We start from the raw sequence: 21,703 nt of genomic DNA, 5'->3' as shown, positions 1-21,703 counted from the left end.
CACTCTTCTAAGTAGGAATTATTATTTATGTTCTTTTATCATCCTATGTTAAGTATCAGGGAGATAAATTTGTTATATAGCTATATGTTGTCAGATAATGACATACCACCAAAAAGAACGCACATTTGGACCTGACCAATTCATAGCACAAAGATTTTATTTATTAGACTTGTAGCTTGATGCAGTAACTTGAGTTGTCTTTGTCTATTCCTTACCTCCTCCTCACCCTGCATCCCCTTAAAGTGATGAGTACCTTTTTTTTTTTTAATTGTGGCTAAGGTAGTAACATTTTTAAACATGGGTATTAAAAATTATGTATATAAGAAGGTGTATAAGGTGTATGGGGCTAGAATATTACAATTTTCTATTGGTTTTGGCTGCATAATATCCATTCTTTCTGCTGCTAACAGTTTTAGATTTTTTAACACTCCTTTGAGGAGTCATCCCTTCTTGACTCTGTTTATATGGTTTGGAGTTTCCCTGGATTCCTTTCAGCTTTCCTGAATATGAAACAGAATCTGGACCTGGCTCATCAGTAACAACTTTTGGTTAAAAATCTAGCTGCACATCTGAGTAGCTTGGTAACTTCTTTCATTTGTCAGAGGAAGAGAAAGATACCATTGGAGTGGATACGACGTTTAGAATATAAGTCTATATTTGACTGGTAGTCTGTTACCATGAAGCAGAGTGTACTTGAGAATGGACCTATCACAGAGGCACTTAGAACCAAGAGAGATTACGGATGACATCTTTGGAACCATTCGTGCCCAACATATCCCCAGACTTTTCAATGTATTAATAAGCAAATATATTTCCTGTTTTATTTTTTTAAGCTAGTTTGAGTTGGGTTTCTATCCACTGCACCCCAGTGATTCCTGACCAATATTCTAAATTAAATTAAAAAACAAAAAACAAAAACCTTAGGTGTTAGGTATTACAGGACAAGTCATAAGAAAAATATTAACTTGCCAATGGAATTGCTCTATTTCAAGAAGAAATATATATTGCTAACTAATACAGAAATTTATTTTCACCAACAACATAATAGTGATACACAATTGAAAACAAATGATTAAAGAGAAAATTGCCATTGTTTCCTAGGCATGCTAATTTTTTTTTTTTTTTTTTTTTAGGTTTTTTAATAGAAAACGTGTGTGCATAGGTGGGCATGAGCTGGAGGAGGGGCAGAGGGAGAGGGAGAAGCAGAGTCCTTGCTAAGTAGGGAGTCTGATGGTGGGGTCGGGGGCAGGGGCTCCATCCCAGGATCCTGAAATCATGACCTTGGCTGAAAGCAGATGCTTAACCTACAGAGTCACCCAGGGGCCCCACTAAAGTAATCTTGAATGATGTTGTAGGGCATGTAAAATGTTAACAGCTGTTCTGAATGACATTTTAATCTATGTCTTAAGAGATTTCAAGAGATTTTTGTTGTTAATCTTAGTTCTTTAGACTAAGGAAGAATTACCTGTGGACAAGTATGAGCAATAAATGTAATTTTATGACATTAAGAAATCGGCAACAACATAAATGTTCAACGATAGAAAAAGGTTAAGGTTAAATAAATTATTTTACTTCCGCATTATGATATCATTTAGCCATTAAAACTTTATATGCCTCAGCTTCCTTATATGTAAAAGGAGATATTTAACTCAAGGTTGTTGGGCAGATTAAATGAAATAATATATGTAAAGCATTTGATACACAGTTTATTTAAGGCTTACCATTGTTACCTTTATTCTTATCTTGAATCTGAGGATCATCTGATCATAGAGAAAAGATAATGATCTAAATAAAACTGAGCTATTCTCTTTTAGTTTGGAGTTCCTGAGCCCTGTGAATCTGTCAGGGAAGGGGTCTCAGGTACTATAGATCAGGCTTTCCTGGTGAATCACAGGAGGTCTGTTCTCTGGCATTCTGCATAGTCTTTAGTAGTACCTGAGGTAGTTTTTCCTAATTACTTAGTTTTGTATAAGGAAGATGGAAAACTGGGGAAGGAACAGACATGAAGTAACACAAGTTCCTTTGCCTGGGATCACTTCTATCTCTTCCTTCCCTCACATGGCTGAATTTTGCATACAGATATAGTAGGATACAAATGGTGATCCTAGTAAATAATTCCTCCCTTTGGGAGTATTAGCTTAAATATTTAGGAGACTACTTGAGTAATAAGTCTAAGGGGCAAGTTAGAGGATTAAAAACTATTTTGTGATCAGTTTTTTTGGGAAAATATTAATAGCTCTTAACTGTTTAAAATACACTTGTAAAATTGTACTGTGTTAACTAGTCCTCAGAATAACTTCTTGTTCAGATACCATTCCTCCTCTACAGATGTGGAAACTAAGGCTGCAGGAAATGTGAAGTAGTTAGATAAGGCTATTAAGCAGCAGAGTTGGGACTCATGCCTTCAGATTCAAAAGCTAGAGTCTTTTATATTATTAAACAAAGTGAAGCTACTTAGAAATTATTCTAACGGCCAGCACTATATGAAGAGATGATGTTGGAAGGGAGGGTCCAGCCAACCTCAGTGAGTTGGTGTTGTTGTAGGGAATGCTGCCCTTGGATGACTCAGGACTAGCTGTCTACAGGAAATCAAAATGAATGCAAGACAATTTGATGGATTTGTATACAAAAGTGATTTTAGCAAAACTATATTGTGAACTATTTATTTTTGAGTTTTGAGGAATAATTGGTTATACAGTATTATAAATGGTAACTAATTTTGAATTGTTTACCTTTTCTTAGGCTAAATGTTGGTACTTTGGATATTACCTTGAACCAGAGTAATAGCATGCATTAATATATTTATTTTATGTAGAAAAAGTAGATTTGTTACATATTCGTATTAATTAAATGAACCCTCACGTATATTATGTTTGTTTGGGTAGAACAAATGAGTTATAGAAGTTATTCTAGAGGCTAGGTAACATAATTTCCAGTTTGTAATTGTAATTCTTCTCTCGGTTTAGGAAAGTAAAGCAAACATTGATAAATGGCAAATTTTATGGAAGTGTAAATATCTAGATATATTTATCTTTAGCAAATACCTTCATTTTTCTTAGAGAAATAACCTGCAGCTGATTTAAAGATGGCATATACATATTTCTACTGTTACCTTAAAAATTTTTACTTATGGGGAGGGAATTGGCATTTAATAGATTGGGTTTGGTTTCATACCTTATGTTTTTAATATCCTCTCCCATCCCCTTTGAAGTAATTGTGATTTTACTTTAGTATAATAAGTAAACGACAGCTGAAGTTAAGTGGCTTGTTCAAGTTTGCAAAAACAGTTTAGTTGCAGAAATGAGACTCAAAGCTGGATGTTCCATTTTCAGGTTCATTGCTCTTTAAAATATACAGAAGCCTTTAATGATGATGATGACAGTGATAGCAGCTTGCACTTACTGAAGCAGTATGTTAAGCATATGATGTGTATTATTTCATTTTATCATCTTGATAAATGTAAAATCTTCAATGAAATAAAATAGTTCTTTCTGAGTTAAACTAAGTCTAGTATCTTAAAAGAGAAGTGTTAGCTTCAGTTATATAAGCAATATTTTATTATAAAAGGTCATAAAATTATTTTACTTGATTTGTACTAATTCTGTATAACTTGATTACCCTTTCAAAGTCCTTGAATGTAAATTATTTAAATTAGTTTAAAAATCGTATGAGATATGAGTAATCCCTGGAAAATTGTTTTTTTTATTATACTGAGGGGGCCAGGAGGGCATGGCTTGGCTCTGGGGGGGGGGGGCATGGTGGGGGGCCTCCCAGGCAAGGTGGCCCCTCCCCACCAGCCCACCCCCCACCTGCACTTAGTTTCTCCTCTGGATCAAACACGTAATAAAGAGAATGTTTGGAATCTGAAAAAAAAATTTGACTGTTACTTGCCAAATAATTATTGCATTTCTCAAGTCATCTTATTCTTCCACCTTTGTCTAAAGAACACCTACTTTGTGTTTCAAGATTTAATTCTCATCCCTTCCATAGGCCATACCTTCTTTGGTCTTTCCCTAAAAGCTCTTCCTGCCATCTTGTGCTCTCCCATATTATTTTGTACATTCTTCAGATTCAGCACTTGCACATTCTATTTTAAATATTTGTTTAAATATTCAAACTACTCTAGAGCCTCTGAATCCCTTGAGATCAGAACATTGTGTTAGTCACCTTGGTATCATGAGTACTTATTGTAGAATCTGGAATTTTGTACTGCTTATTGAACTTGTTTTTGGAATGAGAATTTTTTTCACATGTGATATAGTTTGCTTATTTTGGTCACTTTTGACTTGGGTATAAATTTTGTCTTTGCAGGCTTCTGTGATTCTCCTGATTTCTATGTTTGCCTCTTTTTTAACATTTCAATTTTTATTTTTCCCGGTGTGTGTGGGGAAAGCTAAAGATATTTAGGTGTATATATTCATGGTTTATGTTTAAAATAAAGTTTAAATTTGAAAAGGATCATAGAGTCTTCAGATCTGGTGAAGTAGCCTGATTCTATCACTTGCCTAGGCAAGGAAAGAGAACCAGATAGGTCAAGATCCTGTGGTTTTAAACAGACTAGGACTTAACACTTAGATTCCCTGACTCTTAGTTCAGTGCTGTTTTTCATTTTATCTTAGTGCCTACAGTTCCACTTTGCCCCAGCTCATTTCAAACAGGAGCATGCTTTTGTTTTGTTTTGTTCTGTTTTTTTTTGTTGTTGTTGTTGCCCCCCCCCCCCCCCCCCCCCTCGCAGGCTCAGGATATTTAAAGTAATGATTAAAGAAATTACTGAGTAATCCTAACCTAGTGTTCTATTGCCAGAGTAAAGATACTCATTGGGCATATAAAAAAGAATTGCATAGTCCCTCCCTTCAATTAACTGAAGTTTCAGCACAGGAAATAGAAGAATAAGCAGATAAATTACAATGGTAAATAGGGATATTACAAAGATTTAAATAAAATGCCATAGAGACAGTGGATCCACTAACTTTTCCTGAAGGATTCTAGGAAGGTCACATTGTTAGGTGACTTTTGAACTGGATCTTAAAGGACAAGCAGCTATTTTCAAAGATAAAAAAAGGAAGAATGGAAAAGCTTTCTACAAAGAGGGCATAGTTTACATACAGACTCAGATCATTAGGGAGTGTTTCCATGGCTTTGTCAATGTTAACTACAATCTATAGTTAGGTCAACCTTATTTCTTCTTATTGAAATCCCTCTGTTTTAATCCATGAATGTTCACATTTTTTTTTTTTCCCTTCTCAGGCGTACTCAGGAGATTAACATTTATTAAAGTCCAATTCAGTGAATTATTTCAGGAGTTCTGTATATGTCGGTAACTTTTTTGTACTCATCCAGACTTCTGATAAGTTGACTCTTTAACATAGAAGGGTATACCTTTTTCCTGTCAACTTTTCCTTTCTTTTGACTGTTGAAAGATATAATATTTGTTATACTGTTGTGTAATAATTATGTATACATAGTAGGCATTCAATAAATGCTAGATGAATAATGTATAAAAATAAAGGAATGGGGTGCCTGGATGGCTTAGTTCTAGAACATGTGACTCTTGATCTTGTGATTGTGAGTTCGAGCCCCACATTGAGAATGGAAATTATTAAAAAAAAATAAAATCTTTAAAAAAATAAGGACAGATTCATATAGGCAGAGGATAGAGGAAACTTATTTTGAGTGTATGGTACCTGAGAAGAGAAACTTAAGCTGAATAGATAAAATTTAACTGATGGCATTGACTTCTATTTCTAGTACTTTTTTTTTTGTAATAATAAATTTATTTTTTATTGGTGTTCAATTTGCCAGCATACAGAGTAACACCCAGTGCTCATCCCATCAAGTGCCCCCCTCAGTGCCCGCCACCCAGTCACCCACACCCCCCGCCCTCCTCCCCTTCACTACCCCTAGTTCGTTTCCCAGAGTTAGGAGTCTTCCATGTTCTGTCTCCCTTTCTGATATTTCCTACCCATTTCTTCTCCATTCCCCTATATTCCCTTTCACTATTATTTATATTCCCCAAATGAATGAGACCATATAATGTTTGTCCTTCTCCGATTGACTCATTTCACTCAGCATAATACCCTCCAGTTCCATCCACGTCAAAGCAAATGGTGGGTATTTGTCATTTCTAATGGCTGAGTAATATTCCATTGTATACATAAACCACATCTTCTTTATCCATTCATCTTTTGATGGACACCGAGGGTCCTTCCACAGTTTGGCTATTGTGGACATTGCTGCTAGAAACATCGGGGTGCAGGTGTCCCGGCTATTTCTAGTACTTTTTGAAATGTGTAATTACTGTCCTTCTAAAGATATTGATGCTTTGTTTGTACTACAAATTAATTGTTTGGATATGAATTTCATATATGTGCATTTGAATAATGTTTGTTTTCCTTAGTGCTTAGCTTGGCAGGTATTTCTATGAGTGGTAAGATAAGTTGGGTTTTATGAGTAGCTAAGGAGAGCTACACACAAAAAAATAGTTTGCAAAATCTCCAGTTATTTGAACTCTTACTAAAAGAAATGGTCTTTTCCCTTTAACACATTGTAGCCATATGCATGAGACTAAGAGAATAGACATAAGGTATGTTACCAGGTATTTTCTAAAACCTGTTATTCATGATATTTCCAAATTGATGTTTTCCCCTACTATCCTAATCTCTGAAACTCCACAGATCATTTTTGGGGAGATGCCGTGTAGTTTTTATATGCAGTATTCTCTTAAAGCCATAACATTTTAAAAATGTTCCTGTATACTATATCCAACTGGGAAGGAATATGCTTTTGTTGGGAAATGAATGTCTCCAAATAAATCCTTTTATTATTAACATTTAAAATCAGTTTCTGATATGCTATATTAATTTAGCTATATCATTTAGCTATATTTTAGTCAATTTTTAAAGATAATGTTAGGCATCCAGCACACTTATCTTCAACAAATAGGCTTGAGTATCTTAAATAAAATGTATTTTTAATGGTGGTAAAATGTGGCTTTAGAAGTCAGTAGAATTTATTTTTATTTTTTCAAATGTCATTACTGCTAGGTTTATTTCAAAGTTAACTCCGTTTATTCAAAGTCTTTATGTCCTTTATTATTGTGATAAAATATACAATAGGAGAAAATTCAATAGTATAACCATTTATAAGTGTGCAGTTTACTGGCACTACTACAAGTAAGTACATTAGCATTGTTGTGCAACCACCACCACCATCCATCTCCAGAACTTTTTTCCATATTCCTAAATTGGAACTCTGTACCAATTAAATAGTAACACCCAGTCCTTTTTCCTCAGGCCCTGGTGACCACCATTATACTTTTCTGTCCCTGTGAGTTTGACTGTTCTTGGTACCTCATACAAGTGTAATCATATAGTATTTGTCCTTTTGTGTCTGGCTTAATTACACTTAGCATATGTCTTCACAGAATAAGAGTTTTTTATTCAAACTCGTCTCCATTGACAACACAGATAAGATATTCTGGAGACTATATTTCTATGTTACATTTATAAATTCATGATCTGCATGCATCACTTTCTTTGTTGATGTAACCAAAAAAACACGTCTCCAATAAGAAAAAGTAATCTCTATATGATTCAGGTTCTTTACTCCTATTTCTTGAATATTACATGGACTAGAGATATACAGACTATAGTAAATAGTTTTTTAAAAAAATATACTCTCTTTCTCTCATTTGCTTTGTTCCCATAATACAGCTGCTCTTTGATCCTTTTATCCTGGAACTTGTCAAAAAATCACCCCATAGTACTAACCCCTTAAATTCTTAGTATTCTTCTTTCCTCTAAATTACAAAGCCTAAAATAATTTCCATTTAGATTGGTAAGACAGTCTCAGAGGGTGGGGGAAGTGAAGGCCTTCACTTCTGCAGGCCAAGCCAGAATTCTCTTGAGTAAGTACAGAGAAAGGAAGACCAGAACACTCACATGTGAATAATTCTTGTCACCTAAAAAATTAATTAATTATGGAAGACAGCAGCTAATTTGTTACAGTGACTTCAGTTTCTTATGGAATATTCAGTAGTGATTTTGCCTCAATTCCTCCTTCATTAAAAAGAAAACAAAAAACCTGTAATTTATTTTTCCTTAAGAGTTTTTTTTTTTAAATGTGCTTCCATTAAACAATCTGTTTTAAAAGAAAAAACCTTTTCTCTAAAATTTATCTATCATGTTATCTACCTAGTTACAAGCTTTGAGAGAGCATGCCCTTATCTGCTTGAACTCACATTATATAGTACACAGCTTCTGAAGATGATGTTTAGTTTTAACCCTTTTTTCCTTTGTCTTAAAGAAATAACATAATTTATTCATTTTCTTTTATACCATTGGTCTAGTTTATCTTTTTCTTTTAAATATTTTATTTATTAATTTATTAGAGCACATGCAAGCTTGTGTGTGGTGGGGTGGGGGAGGCAAGCCGACTCCATGCTGAGCTTGGAGTCCAGTGGGAGGGAGGCTTGATCTTATGAATCTGAGATCATGACTTGAAACAAAATCAAGAATCAGATACTTAACCAAATGTGCCACCCAGGTGCCCCTAGGCCTAGCTTATCTTAAATAACTTACTAAATTAATTAATTAATTAATAAATCATGGCTATACTTATGTCATTTTAAAGTCTACTGAAAACTTTGTCTCATTGTAAGTTTGTCTTTTTATATATTTACTACTTGTTTTGAAGTGCCATTTCTTTGCTTGTGTGTAGCTATACTATCCAGTGTAGAAGCCACTACATTTTGGGGCTATTGAGCACTTCTTACAATGTGGCTAGTAAGAATGTAGATGTGCTTTAAGTTTAAAATACATACCATTTTTAAAGACTTAGTCTGAAAAAAAAAGTAAACTATCTCATTAATTTTAATGTTGGTTACAGGTTGAAATGAAAATATCTTGGTCATGTTGCCTCTTGGGTTATTATAATATAAATAAGATATGTATATATATTAAAGTTAACTTCACCTGTTTCATTTTACTTGTTTTAAGTGGCTATCAGATAAACTTTTAAATTATATAGGCTCACATTATTTTATTTTTTGTGTACAGCTAACTTAATTATTAGGTATATAGCTAACTCAGTAATTAGGTCTCGTATTGAAAACTTTGGGAAGTAAATTACACTTTGCATGATTTCCTAAACTTACCATGTAGTTACCCTTTATCTTTGAAGAAAAAAAGATTCACTCTTAGAGTATGTTCTAATAAGTAAGTATTAGTAAGTATAAGTTCAGTAAGTAGGGGATGATGGATTCAAATTTTTAAGTTGTGGTTGAGGGAAGGGACAATGAAGAGATTTTCCCAATACCTGATGAAGGTTCTCATACATACTAAGTACTCAATATTAATTTTAAAAAATGTTTAGGTTGAGATTTGAAAAGGTGGTTGATGGTAGGATATATGACACCTATATTTTACTGGGTAAAAGCTGTAGTTTAAATACACCTATGTAAATTTGGGCCCCTTGGAGAGAGGGTTTGGTTTTCATTGCCTCCTACCCTCTTGAGGTGAAAGAGCTAGATCTCTGTGGGCATTTGTAGTTCATGAATAAGAGAGAAGGTGGAGGAAGAGAAGTGAGGATGTTAGAAATTATTTTGATTTTCGTCAGTCTCATAAAATCAGAATTCTAAAAATTTTATCAAAGTGAAGTTAATGGTTTTCTGAAATCTAGAGGAAAATTCAAGCTGGCTTGATACAGTTCAGTATCAGGATCACCATAAATAAGTCTTTTTCTTTAACCAGTCTGGTATAAGTACTGTTTTGAATTTTTCTTCCTCTGTAAGGAAATTCTGTTCCCTCCCACTGCTGAAAAGATGCTGATTATAGTTTTTTCATAGAGTTCCAGAATTGAAAGAATGTTCCAGAAAAAAAATGTTAGAAGTTAGGTCAAGTATAATTATTATATGTAAAAATGCAGTAACTATTTATAAGGTAGCATATTTACTTGTCTAGGTTTTTAAGAGTTGAGATTTAATGTTCATCTTTACCAAAGTTTGACTTTCCACATTGTTGTCTTTGGAGTATCTGTTACTATGAATAAAATATGCTAAGGTGTGAATTATTTTTTTGCTAGCGGTTAATCTGTTCACATATTTGTTTCATTGCTATTATTGTTGAAATCATCCACCTGGCAGGCAGCGGACCCTAATTGAGTGGGATTGTAGGCTCATTCTTTTAACCATTCACTGTACTAAGTTTAGATTCAAATGGAAATATAACCCATTTTCTTGGTCTCATTGGTACCACACAGGGCCTGAGTGAACTCATTGGTCACAGTTCAACAAGATTGCCTAAATGGTCATGAAATTGTTTTGAACTATTAACATTTTCTCATCTGGGATCAAAAGCATTCATTTTTAGGATGATTGGCTTATTTTAGGGATGGGTTGAATAGCTATTGAAGAAGCATTTTTCTCTGTGAAAATACTCTTAGAAACTTCTATAGGAATTATGTTGAGCAAATATATTTTAGTCAGATTTACTGATTTAAGTTAATTATATTGGGCTCTTTTTATTTTAGAAATAATGTTTAACCTGATTAGTGATTGCACTCTGAAAGGTAAACTAATATATTTTAGTTACTGTGTGACAAACTGTCATTCAGAATGACAGCTGAATCTAATTACATTGAAAATTATGCTGCCAAACTCTGAATAAATTGAAGATGACCTGCTTAGGAAATATGGGATATAGACATTTACAACATAGATTAGTTCCAAGGAGAGAGTGGTTGGGGTTTTGGATCAATATCATAAAGTGTTTTGTATCTTAGAGCTCTAATTTATTATCTTTGTATGTAAAAGGAATAAAGATATATTAATAGAGAGGTAGTTTATTAGAATACAATTTGATAATTAGATGTATCACATTTGTGATATATGTTATTATTAAGAAGGGCCTCTATTGGGGATCCCTGGGTGGCTCAGCGGTTTAGCGCCTGCCTTTGGCCCAGGGTGCGATCCTGGAGTCCCACATCGGGCTTCCTGCATGGAGCCTGCTTCTCCCTCCTCCTGTGTCTCTGCCTCTCTCTCTCTCTCTATGTCTATCATAAATAAATAAATCTTAAAAAAAAAAAGAAGGGCCTCTATTAATATAATTTATTCCTGAAAAAAAACCAGAGTTCTTATAAAAGCTTTGTTTTGTATTGTGATAGGCGGATATTAATGTTTAATATACACTGTTATTGAATTATATAGCATTCTATAATTGACTTAATTACTTTTTTTTTTTTTTTTTTTAAAGATTTTATTTATTCATGAGAGACAGAGAGAAAGAGAGAGGTAGAGACACAGGCAGAGGGAGAAGCAGGCTCCATGCAGGGAGCCTGATGTGGGACTTGATCCCGGGTCTCCAGGATCACACCCTGGGCTGAAGGCAGCGCTAAACTGTTGAGCCACCCGGGCTGCCCTAATTTGTTTTCTAATTGACTTAATTAGATTAAAGATTCTCGAGTACTATGTTTCATTTGCAGGTAATCTAGTTTTTTTTTTTTTTTTTTCTTCGCCCTTACTCCTATTCCCTAAATAATGGTCTACTGGGTCTGACTGTATATACTCATTTTCAGCCTAGCCTCCGTATCTGACTACATACTCATTTTGTTCAAACAAATATTTATTGAATACTCACCATATATAGTGCTAGGCACTGAGGATACAATGATCAAAACAAGTCCCTGCCTTGGAGTTTTTAGTACTGTAGAGAGTGACAAATACAGGCATTAAATGTATAAACTCTGTGATAGAAATAAATTAGGATATAGTGGGCCACACTGAAGGGGCGATGTACTATTGAAGTCAAAGGAGTAGTTCATACAACTGGTGATGCTTGAGTTGAGGTTTGAAAGGTGGTTGAGGCCTGTCTAGAGCTGTGCAGTCATATGGTAGCCACCAGCCATATGTAGTCAGTGACCATATGAAATATTCTGAAAGCATAAAATACACACTTTATTTTGAAGACTTGAATAAAAAATATAAAATTAATAATTTAAACGTATTTGTTACATGTTGAAATGATATTTTAGATATATTGGGTTAAATAAAATGTAACGTAATATCTCCTATTTATGTTTTCCTCTAATGTGGTTAATAAAATTTAAAATTACATATGTGGCTTATATTAAATTATTGAGCAGCACTGGTTTAGAAGGAAACATCTCAAAAATAAATGAAGCATTAGAAATACAGAAATAAACTAATATGCTAGCATATTTTCTTTCTTTATATGTATGTGTATATCTGTGTCCACGTATACTTCTACATACAGACACATATATATAATCTTTATATTGTTTGAGCCACTCATATTTTGGGTATTCCTGTTATGTGTCAGTATACCTCATCCTAACTAATGCATTGACTTAATAGCAGCAATTTAAAAACCACATTTCATTGGGGAAAAACTTGTTCTCCCTGCTCTGGTAAAAATTGCCTAAATAATTCATGGAAATCAATATGGCAACAAATTAAAATGCATTTTATTGTCAGCAAGTACTTTGAAAGGCAAATTATAAAACATTGCTTCAGAGTTGAAGAAACAATTATAATACAATGTAGGAATCTGTTTTGTAGGAATTAGATGAAAGTACTATTACTTCTAATGTGTTTTGCTAGATATTTGCTTATATTATTTGCTAGACTGTTTCTTTTTTTTTTTTTTAAAGGAATATAAAACTATTTATTGACCACTGTTTACCAGTATTTACAATAAAGTAAACAATATACAGTTGGATAACATTCTGACTACAGGGTTATCGTTTTTCCTGGTTTCTGCTGAACCAGTAGTTCAAATACTGAGAAGATTGAGCCTACATGTTAAGAATGAGTTGGGGTGGAGAAAAAACATGCAGGTCAAGAATTTGGATTATAGAAGTCTGTCCACCCATTTATTCCAGCAGGTGCTAAATTGCGAACATTTCTAACCACCTGGTTATGATTAGGTTTCCATGAACGAAGTCTTAGATGCTCCATGAATCATGACCTTTTAGTCAATACAGCACAAGGGTTTTCAACTTCTTGAAAAGGAATGGTTCACTAGAAGGAACTTTTAAATATCCATTTAACTAAGTTTTGCTCATCGGGCTCCCGGTGCATGGAGCCTGCTTCTCCCTCTGCCTATGTCTCTGCCTCTCTCTCTCTCTCTGTGACTATCATAAATAAATAAAATTAAAAAAAAATAATAAAAAAAAGGGGATCCCTGGGTGGCACAGCGGTTTGGCGCCTGCCTTTGGCCCAGGGCGCGATCCTGGAGACCCCGGATCGAATCCCACATCGGGCTCCCGGTGCATGGAGCCTGCTTCTCCCTCTGCCTATGTCTCTGCCTCTCTCTCTCTCTCTGTGACTATCATAAATAAATAAAATTAAAAAAAAAAAAATAATAACTAAGTTTTGCTTACCTAATTAAAGTACACCAAAACTTGGTGAACTTGTCTAGTTTTGCCCTTTGGGTGGGGAGGTTGTTGGTGGTGATTACAATTTTCCTTTCAGGGATCTTGCAAATAAACTTGCATTTATGTGACTGTAACTAGGGATATTGATTCTGATATGGCTGCTTTTAAATTGTCCAATTTAGATTCTTTACATTATATTTAAATTGTCCAATTAATTACAAAATTTGAAAGGTTAAGGCTTCAGGAAAAATTTCAATGTAACTTTGATTTATTTCTTAAGTTGCTGAAAATGATAGCATCCCAGAAACATGGCCTTATCCATGGTTATAAAATGCTGTTTTTGTTTTGGTGAATGTTTCAAAAATAACAAAAAGAAAAGAAAACCACTTATGTATGTACTTTTAAGTATACACACAAAAAGCCCTAAATAAACAAAAAACCCAGAATGGTCCTTAGGCATATAGGAGTTTAACACAAATTCTGACTGAGTAACAACTATAAAGATTTCCCCCAACATTTAGAAAAGGTATTCTCTGATGCAGGGGGATAATATGCCATGGTCTCAAATATTCTTTTCTGATGAAGGAAACAACTACAGAAAGCTTTTATTTGTTCAAAGTAACCAGTGCTATAGATGCAAAAAATCCCAACAACTCCCCCAATACTACTTCAAAACAAACATATCAAACTTGATTTTCATTAGAATGTTATTTCTTCACACTAATAAACCAAAAAACAAAGACCCAGATTTTATATATATATTTATATATATAAATGCAACGCAAACAATTACTGAGCTTCATCTTCTGGACAAGAATGCCAAGTTAGTCTCTCTTCATAAAATGCAATTACAATTTGAGGACACTTCATATTTGCCTCTTTTGCCAGCACCAAGTCTACCTCATCTGAATCTTTTCATTTCATGAGAAACATTAATTCTCTACTGCTGTCTGTGGCACCAATTATTCATTCAGGATCAAGACCTCTGACAAAGCCTCTTGGTTTATCAGCAGCATCTCTTTTCTTCTTTGATTTGCTATCATCAGATTCGCTGTCAGATAAAGATTTTCTTTTTGTACCATCTTTTTCTTTACCAGCTTTTTGAGAATTAAGAAATGCTTCAATTAACTCTGGACAATCTAAATTTTCTTCAGGTTCCCAAGTATGGTCAGCATCTGTAAATCCCTTCCACTTCAGGAAATATTCCACCTTCCCATTCACTACATGGCGGTCAACCACAAATTCTTCAGGCTCCGCCTCTTCTACTTTATTAATCTTTCCATTCTGTTTCTTTCCCATTTTTTGCAATGTAGCTTTATTGGAGGCCATTTTTTATTGCAGACTTGAAGAGCTATTATTCACCGCCTCCGAGCTGCTCCGGATCCCCTGCTAGACTGTTTCTTAATGAAATACATGACTGCTTTTTGTGAGTTACTGTTAAAAAATATATGCGAAGATACACTTTCTGGAAATTAATGTTTGTCCTATTTATCATAACCAGAAATTGAGAAGTAACATTATCTTAACCTGGAAAGGAGAATGTATGGTTTGTTATTTACTTGATTTATCAGAATCAGGGTCCCCTATTGTATTTAGATTGCTAATTTTAGTATTAATTATCAGGAGTACCATATTTTAAACAGGACCCTGAATTAAAAACTAGGATTCTGGAATGCTCAGATTTCAAAGATTATCTGGTTTTCAGACATTGAAACCTAGCCCCAAGGAAGCTACTGATTTAATCTGGGCTACACAGTTTTTAAATTGCCATGCTTTAAGACTAGATAAAAGGTCTCTGAATTTCTAGTCTAGCAATTACTTCTATTGTATTCAATTTGAGGTTCTTGAGTTTGGCTAGTGTATTAGTTTGCCAGGGCTGTTGTAAAAAATGCCTCAAAGTGGATAGCTTGCACAACAGAAATTTATTTATTCACTTTTTTGTGAGGGAAGAGCCAGGGGAAGAGCATTATTTAGTTTACTAGGTGGTTAGTAGGCAAACACTTGATACCCTCTGTATCAAATTAATACTGGAACAAAATTGGGACTGACAGGTGCTAGAAATACTGGATTGGGCAAAGAACTGTTGTGAGTAGCTTCTTGGTGATTCACAGCAATGTCCAGAGTAAAATACCCATCATAGGTAGTGTTCTAGGGCTGACTTGCCTAAAAGCCAGTGCTGTACATTTGGATAATTGTTTAGTTTTTGAGAGTTGGTGGTTTGTGTTGTGGTCTTCCATTATAATTTTAGAATATACATCAGCAGCATCCTTGGATGCTCTTAACCCTGAAAGAGTTCTAAATAGTTGATGGAGAGGAAGAGATTAATTTCAACATTTTTATTTCTCGGTGGTGTTTGGGAGCTAAATTGCTTATTCCTAGGGATAGTATGGTTAAATCTGGGATGGAATGGTATTGGAAAGATGATTCATTTCTTTAAGGACTTCAGATTCTAAAAAGAGAGACTGATGTGTAAATTAAATCATAATAAGTAATGTGATCAGGCCTTTGTGGTTTGACTAATCTGCATTCAAATCCTGGTTCTGTTTTTTATTTCTCCTGTGATCTTTAGTAAAAAAAAAAAAAAAATGTGTGTTAGTATACAATATCCTAGAAGAGAAAGTGACAAACTATTTGCAGAAGTCAGGAAAGACTTTAAGGTGGAGGATTCTTTTGAGATTGTCTTTGAAGGGTGAGCAGGAGTTTGCTGAGTAGATAGGGTGGAGTGAGAGCATTCTACATCTGGAAATTTCAATCAGCATAGTGTGTTTACACTAGTACCTTCTTTCTTGGAGTGTTTTTTTTCTCCCGGCAAATTACTACCTATCCGATATTTAGAATTTAGCTTAAGCTTCTATGTCTACTATGGATTCTTCTCTAACTCAGTTAATTCAGTAACTCCATGACACAGGCACTTCTGTACCCTTATTACACATGAGACCAGTGGGGCTGGGTGAAATTGAAGCTAAGGACTTTGGGCAATGTGGAGGAAGAAGTTTTGGCAAGAGTGACAAGAGCAAAGCAATACATACATTCCATGTAAGCTGATCTGATTAGATAGACTAGTGTTGTCTTACTCTCTCAGTATTTCTTGTGTTTCTCTCCTGAAACAAGAGGTTCGGTCAGAGAGGACAGCTTGTTCACTGGGGAAGTGTGTATAGTGGGTGTTTCTTCTAGCTCCATCTTGTACCTTTTAGGCCATTTATACCTATGAGCTGATGTATCTGACTATATTTAGATTTATGAATTAGTGTGTAAATGCTATATGAGTCAAATCTGTTTTTGTATCCTGGTTTTCTGTAAAGAGCTTGGCCTTTGTGGTATGATTAATCTGAATTCAAATCCAGGCTCTGCCTTTTCTTTGCTTTGTGACCTTGAGCCAAGTACTCTATCTCTCTGAGCTTCTGTTTCTCTTACTCTTTATATTTGTATCTACACACTGGGTGTGTGTGTGTGTGTATGTGTGTGTATGAAAATACATATATATGAAATGAAATAGCTGTTATTTTCCCTTTTATTACTTTCAAGTGGTAACTGTGTATGTGAATCATATATATGATAGCTCATTATATTATCAACTGTTTCTGCTTCTATAACAAATGTTCATTTAGTACATTGCTATTGAAAAGGTGGCCACCAAAACAGGCTTGAATATTTGTGAAATGTTTCTTGGTCTAAGAGGAGATAAGGAGCTTGTGCCAGAATGTAAATCAACTTTGTAAGCACATTGTTTATTTCAGATAATTGTTTTTTTTTCCATAACAAAGCTTTCTTTATGAAAGAAGCAGTATGTTGATTGATGTTCTGTTTCAGTCTCTTTATTCATTGGCTGATACTCTGAATAGCATGAATGGAGAGTACTTTTGGGTGGTACCTTTTTTTTTTTTTTTTTTTGGGTGGTATCTTTTGAACAAAGTGTAGTTTTACTTATGTTGTTATTCTTTTTCCACTTGTTAAAAAAGTTTGCTATTAGTGAAAAGATCATTCATTTTGGACTTGGATTCTAATCTTGGTTTTGTTACTAATTAGTTGGGTAAGTCATTTAAGTGTTCTAGACTTTATTTTGCCTGAAAATACTGAATTAGATAATGTTTGTGGTCCTCTCAGGCTTTCGCATGCTAATAATCTGTGATCTTTCAGTGGTCTTTTTTTTTTTTTTTTTTTTAGAATCAGAACATAGGTCTGATATTAAAGTAGAAAATAAAATACGTTTGGATAGAAACATGCTTTCAGAAGCTTTTTTAAAAAATTGGTGTTTTTATTAAACTTCTGTCAACTGTATGTGAAGAAGTTGGTCCTAAAGATATAATGATAAAACTGTTTTTTGTTCATAAGTAGTAATATCCTGGAGGAGATAGACAAATAAAATATATAAACATAATGGGTAATGTGTTAGTGATCTGTACCATAAATGTTGAAATAGGAGGCAGTGAGAGACTAATTCTCTAAAATATGAGTAGGCAAACATTATCTATAAAGATCCAGGCATTTTAGGCTTTGTGGCCATGTGTTTCTATCACAGCTACTCTGCAGTTGTAGTGGAAAGGTAGCAAAATTATTTTTTGACCTCAACTAGGTGTCCTATACTTCAATTTTGACACTAACAACTCAGAGTTAGTACAAACCGTATTACTGACTTCATAATTGAACTCAGTCTCCAGCCCCCAAGTCACATGCTTCAGACTGACCATGAGTCACCTTGTTAGCATAACCTTAGGTATAACCAAAAGGGACTAATTATAGATAACAAAAGACGGCTATGAAATGACAAGGGTTTTGAAAGTATGTTCCAGAAGCTGGGGGCAAAGACCAAATATATATATTTAATTATACTGTAGTCAAACAATATATCCATGAATAGGCATGGCTGTGTTCCAGTAAATTCTCATGTACAATAAAGCAGCAAGCTAGAATTGATCTGTGGGCAATAGTTTATAGACCCTTGCTCTAGGAAAATAAGAGTAGCTTCACCAAGAAGATAACATTTGAACTATATCTTCTGTTTCTTCAGTAATTTTTTGTTGAGGTTATACTACTTTATAGAGTTTTTTAAAAAAGATTTTATTTGAGAGAGAGTGAGAGCCGCATGCATGAGAGCAGGGAGGGGAAATAGGGGAGAGAGAAAGAATCTGAAGCAGATTCTGCACTAAGCATGAAGCCGGACTCAGGGCTTGATCCCACAACCCTGAGCCAAAACCAAGAGCTGGTTCCACGTTTTGAGAGCTGTGCAACTAGAGAATAGAAATTTGGCACTTACTGCTGTGTATTGGAGATTAAAGCATGAATATTAATTTAATTTTATTGTTTTAAAAATATTTTATTTATTTATTTGACAGAGAGCACAAGCAGGGGGAGTGGGAGAGGGTAGACTTCCTGCTGAGCAGGGAACCCAACGTGGGGCTCTGTCTCAGGACCCTGGGATCATGACCTGAGCTGAAGGTAGATACACAACTGACTGAGCCACACATGTGCCCCAAGCATGAACATTTAAAAACTTTTGGTTTTTGCCTTTTCTTTCTCCTTTTTGCTGGAGTATAAATTGCATATTTTCTTGATTGGAGGTTTCACATTGAAAGAATTATGCTGATAAGAATGTATCAATTTATCATGTTAATTTTATGTCTTAGTATGTTTGAAGTTTCAAATGTGCATAAAGATGATCATTAGGCAGGCCTCTAAATAAGGAATATCAGAAGTGGACCAGAACTGACTATTGTAACAGGGATGAAAAGAGGAGGAGTTGGTTTGGGTTCACTATTTCCCAGGTGCTTGGGTGATATGGTTGGAAGTTTAGGGTAGAGAGTGAAGAGAATTATGCTTAGAAATCATGATGAAAATGAGGGTAATGGAAAAATAATCTAATATTTTTGGGATAAAATAAAAGTAAAGTTCAGAAGAACCAATGTGAAGCTCATTTGTTTTTATCTGTAACTATAGTGAGTTACTAGGATCATCCTTAAACAGAAAGGGCAGTTACTTAAGTATGTTTATATATATGGGCCACAGCAATAGTTTATCAGTCAATAACACATGAATAGTTTATTTACTTGGTCTTTCAACTGAGATATTTTTTTAAAAATTGAATATCTGTTAAATATTTTTGGTACTGAGTTAGGCTCATAGGGAGATAATAGAATAATAATAATAGTAATTTTTATTCAGTACTTTATGCAGGAGACTAAGCATAATAATCCTTATAATAACCATATGAGATAAAGACCTGTTATCCACAATTTATATGTGAGGAAACAAGATTAAGAAATTTATCTTAGGTCACACAGGTAGAGTTGGCCTCCTGATGCCCAATTCTTTTAACAGTTTTCTCTTTCCTAGTAGACATAAATTTCATGAGTCTTATAAGTAAAATACTAAGAATTATGGACTTTCTAAAGAGGCATGGATAACATTTTTGGGGATTAGAGCCACAGGGAAAGTTTCATAATAAAGGAGACATGCAAGATGACATGAAAATATAAAGTATGTCTTGGGTATGGAGGGCACTGAATATCAGGTCATGACATGAAGAGTTATCTATCTTAGTCATAAAGCTGATCCATTTATTCTTTGTGGCCATTTGGAAACTATCCCATGCTGCTTTTTTCTCCAGAAAAAAATGTTCATAATTTTGAGGCTTTATAGTTATGGTATTTTACTTGTAGAGGACTTCCTTACTTCTGCTCTGCTTGTTTGTGTGCCTTTCCTTATGTATTTAAGTATAAATATAAGTAGATGTAGATTATATTTGATTATCTTAAGCAGAATAGGTGCTAATATTAACCGGTACTTCAAAGAAATACAATTCATCTTGATAATTGGGAGTCATTATCCTTTCCAGACCAAGGTTCATGAATTTCAGGATTTTGTTTCACATTTCCTGTGCCTGTCATTCTACCACTTAGATTTTACAATTTACATTTTACAAAACTTGTTTCATCCATCAATCCATCTTGTTTTTGTTTGTTTTGGTATGCATTTCAAATTAGGTTATAGCCATACATATATACCTATTAAATAAAATTCAATATTTGGTTATGGTCTCCCTTATACCTTTCCCTGTCCCCTCAGTTACATTTCATGAAAACATCAATCTTAAGTATAATCAAAGAGTTTTGAGAAATGCTTATACATGGGTAAACCAAACACCTATCAGGATAAAGAATATTATGGTCACCTCAGAAAATTCCCTCATATGCTCTACTAGTTAATCTCTACCCCATATCCTCAGAGGCATCCACTTTTGAGTTTTTTCCCACCATAGTGTTGTCTATACATAGAATTTGTATAAATAGGATCTGACAATACGTATGAACTTTTTTCGTTAAAGCGTTTTTCTTTTTTTTTTTTTTTAAGATTTTATTTGAGAGAGAGAGAGCAAAGCAGGGCGGGAGGGGTAGAGAGAGAAACAGATTCCCCTAGGAGCAGGGAGCTGAACATAGGGCTAAATCCTAGGAGAGACCATTACCCAAGCCAAAGGCTTACCTTACCAACTCACCCACCCAGGTGCCCCTAAAGCTTTTTTCTTTAAACATAGTACTTTAGCATTTGTTCATATTCCTTTGTTTTTCAGCAGTTTGTTATTTTTTATTGCTGAATAGCAGACTGCCTTGTGAATATACCATAGTTTATCCATTCTTGTGTTGTTGAAACTCTGGGCTGTTTCCAGTTTGGGGCCATTATGAATATAGCTTCCTTGGACATTTTTACAGAAGTCATTTGGGATTTGGAGTTTATTTCCATTGGGTAAATAGTTAAGAGTATAATTGCTGGGTGAGAGAGATGGAGTATATTTGGTTTAACAAGAATGTACTAGACCTTTTTCCAAATGGATAAAGCATTTTCTACTTCCAGCATTGTCTGAGATAGCCTTCCCTTACCAGCATTTTATGTGGTTAGTACTTTTCTGATTCTTATGGATGTATAATATTTCATTGTGGCTGTAATTTGAGTTTCTGTGATAGTTAATGATAACACTTTTTTATGGTGATTTATAAATATTTTGTGAAGTACTATTCAAATATTTTGCCATTTTCAAATTTAAAAAATATTTAGAAGTCCTTTATATATTTTAGATACCATTCCTTTGTCAGATATGTTTTTTGAAAAATTTTTTCAGTCTTTAAATTTTTTATTCATCTATAGCTGTCTTTTCATGAACAGAAGCTTTTTAATTTTGGTTAAATTTAATTCATCAACTTTTTCTTTTTGATTATTACTTTCTGTGTCCTTAAGAAAATGTCCTCACCACAGATGATGCATGTATTCTTCTCTGTTTTCTTCTAGAAGCTTTATAGTTTTAATTCTCTTGCTTAATTGA

At 34.2% G+C, this 21,703-nt stretch overlaps 1 protein-coding gene and 1 pseudogene across 10 annotated transcripts in view; one reads left to right on the top strand and one right to left on the bottom strand.

Moving 5' to 3' along the window:
* The window catches only part of NBEA (neurobeachin), a 674,158-nt gene that overhangs the window by 9,838 nt on the left and 642,617 nt on the right, over positions 1-21,703 (top strand). The window lies entirely within an intron of this gene.
* On the bottom strand, positions 13,569-14,796 carry LOC112669409 (chromobox protein homolog 3-like; annotated as a pseudogene).

Source organism: Canis lupus, chromosome 25 (assembly GCF_003254725.2).
Source record: "Canis lupus dingo isolate Sandy chromosome 25, ASM325472v2, whole genome shotgun sequence".
NCBI lineage: Eukaryota > Metazoa > Chordata > Mammalia > Carnivora > Canidae > Canis > Canis lupus.
The sequence above is the reverse complement of the archived record's forward strand: the minus strand, read 5'-3'. Positions and strand labels throughout refer to the sequence as shown.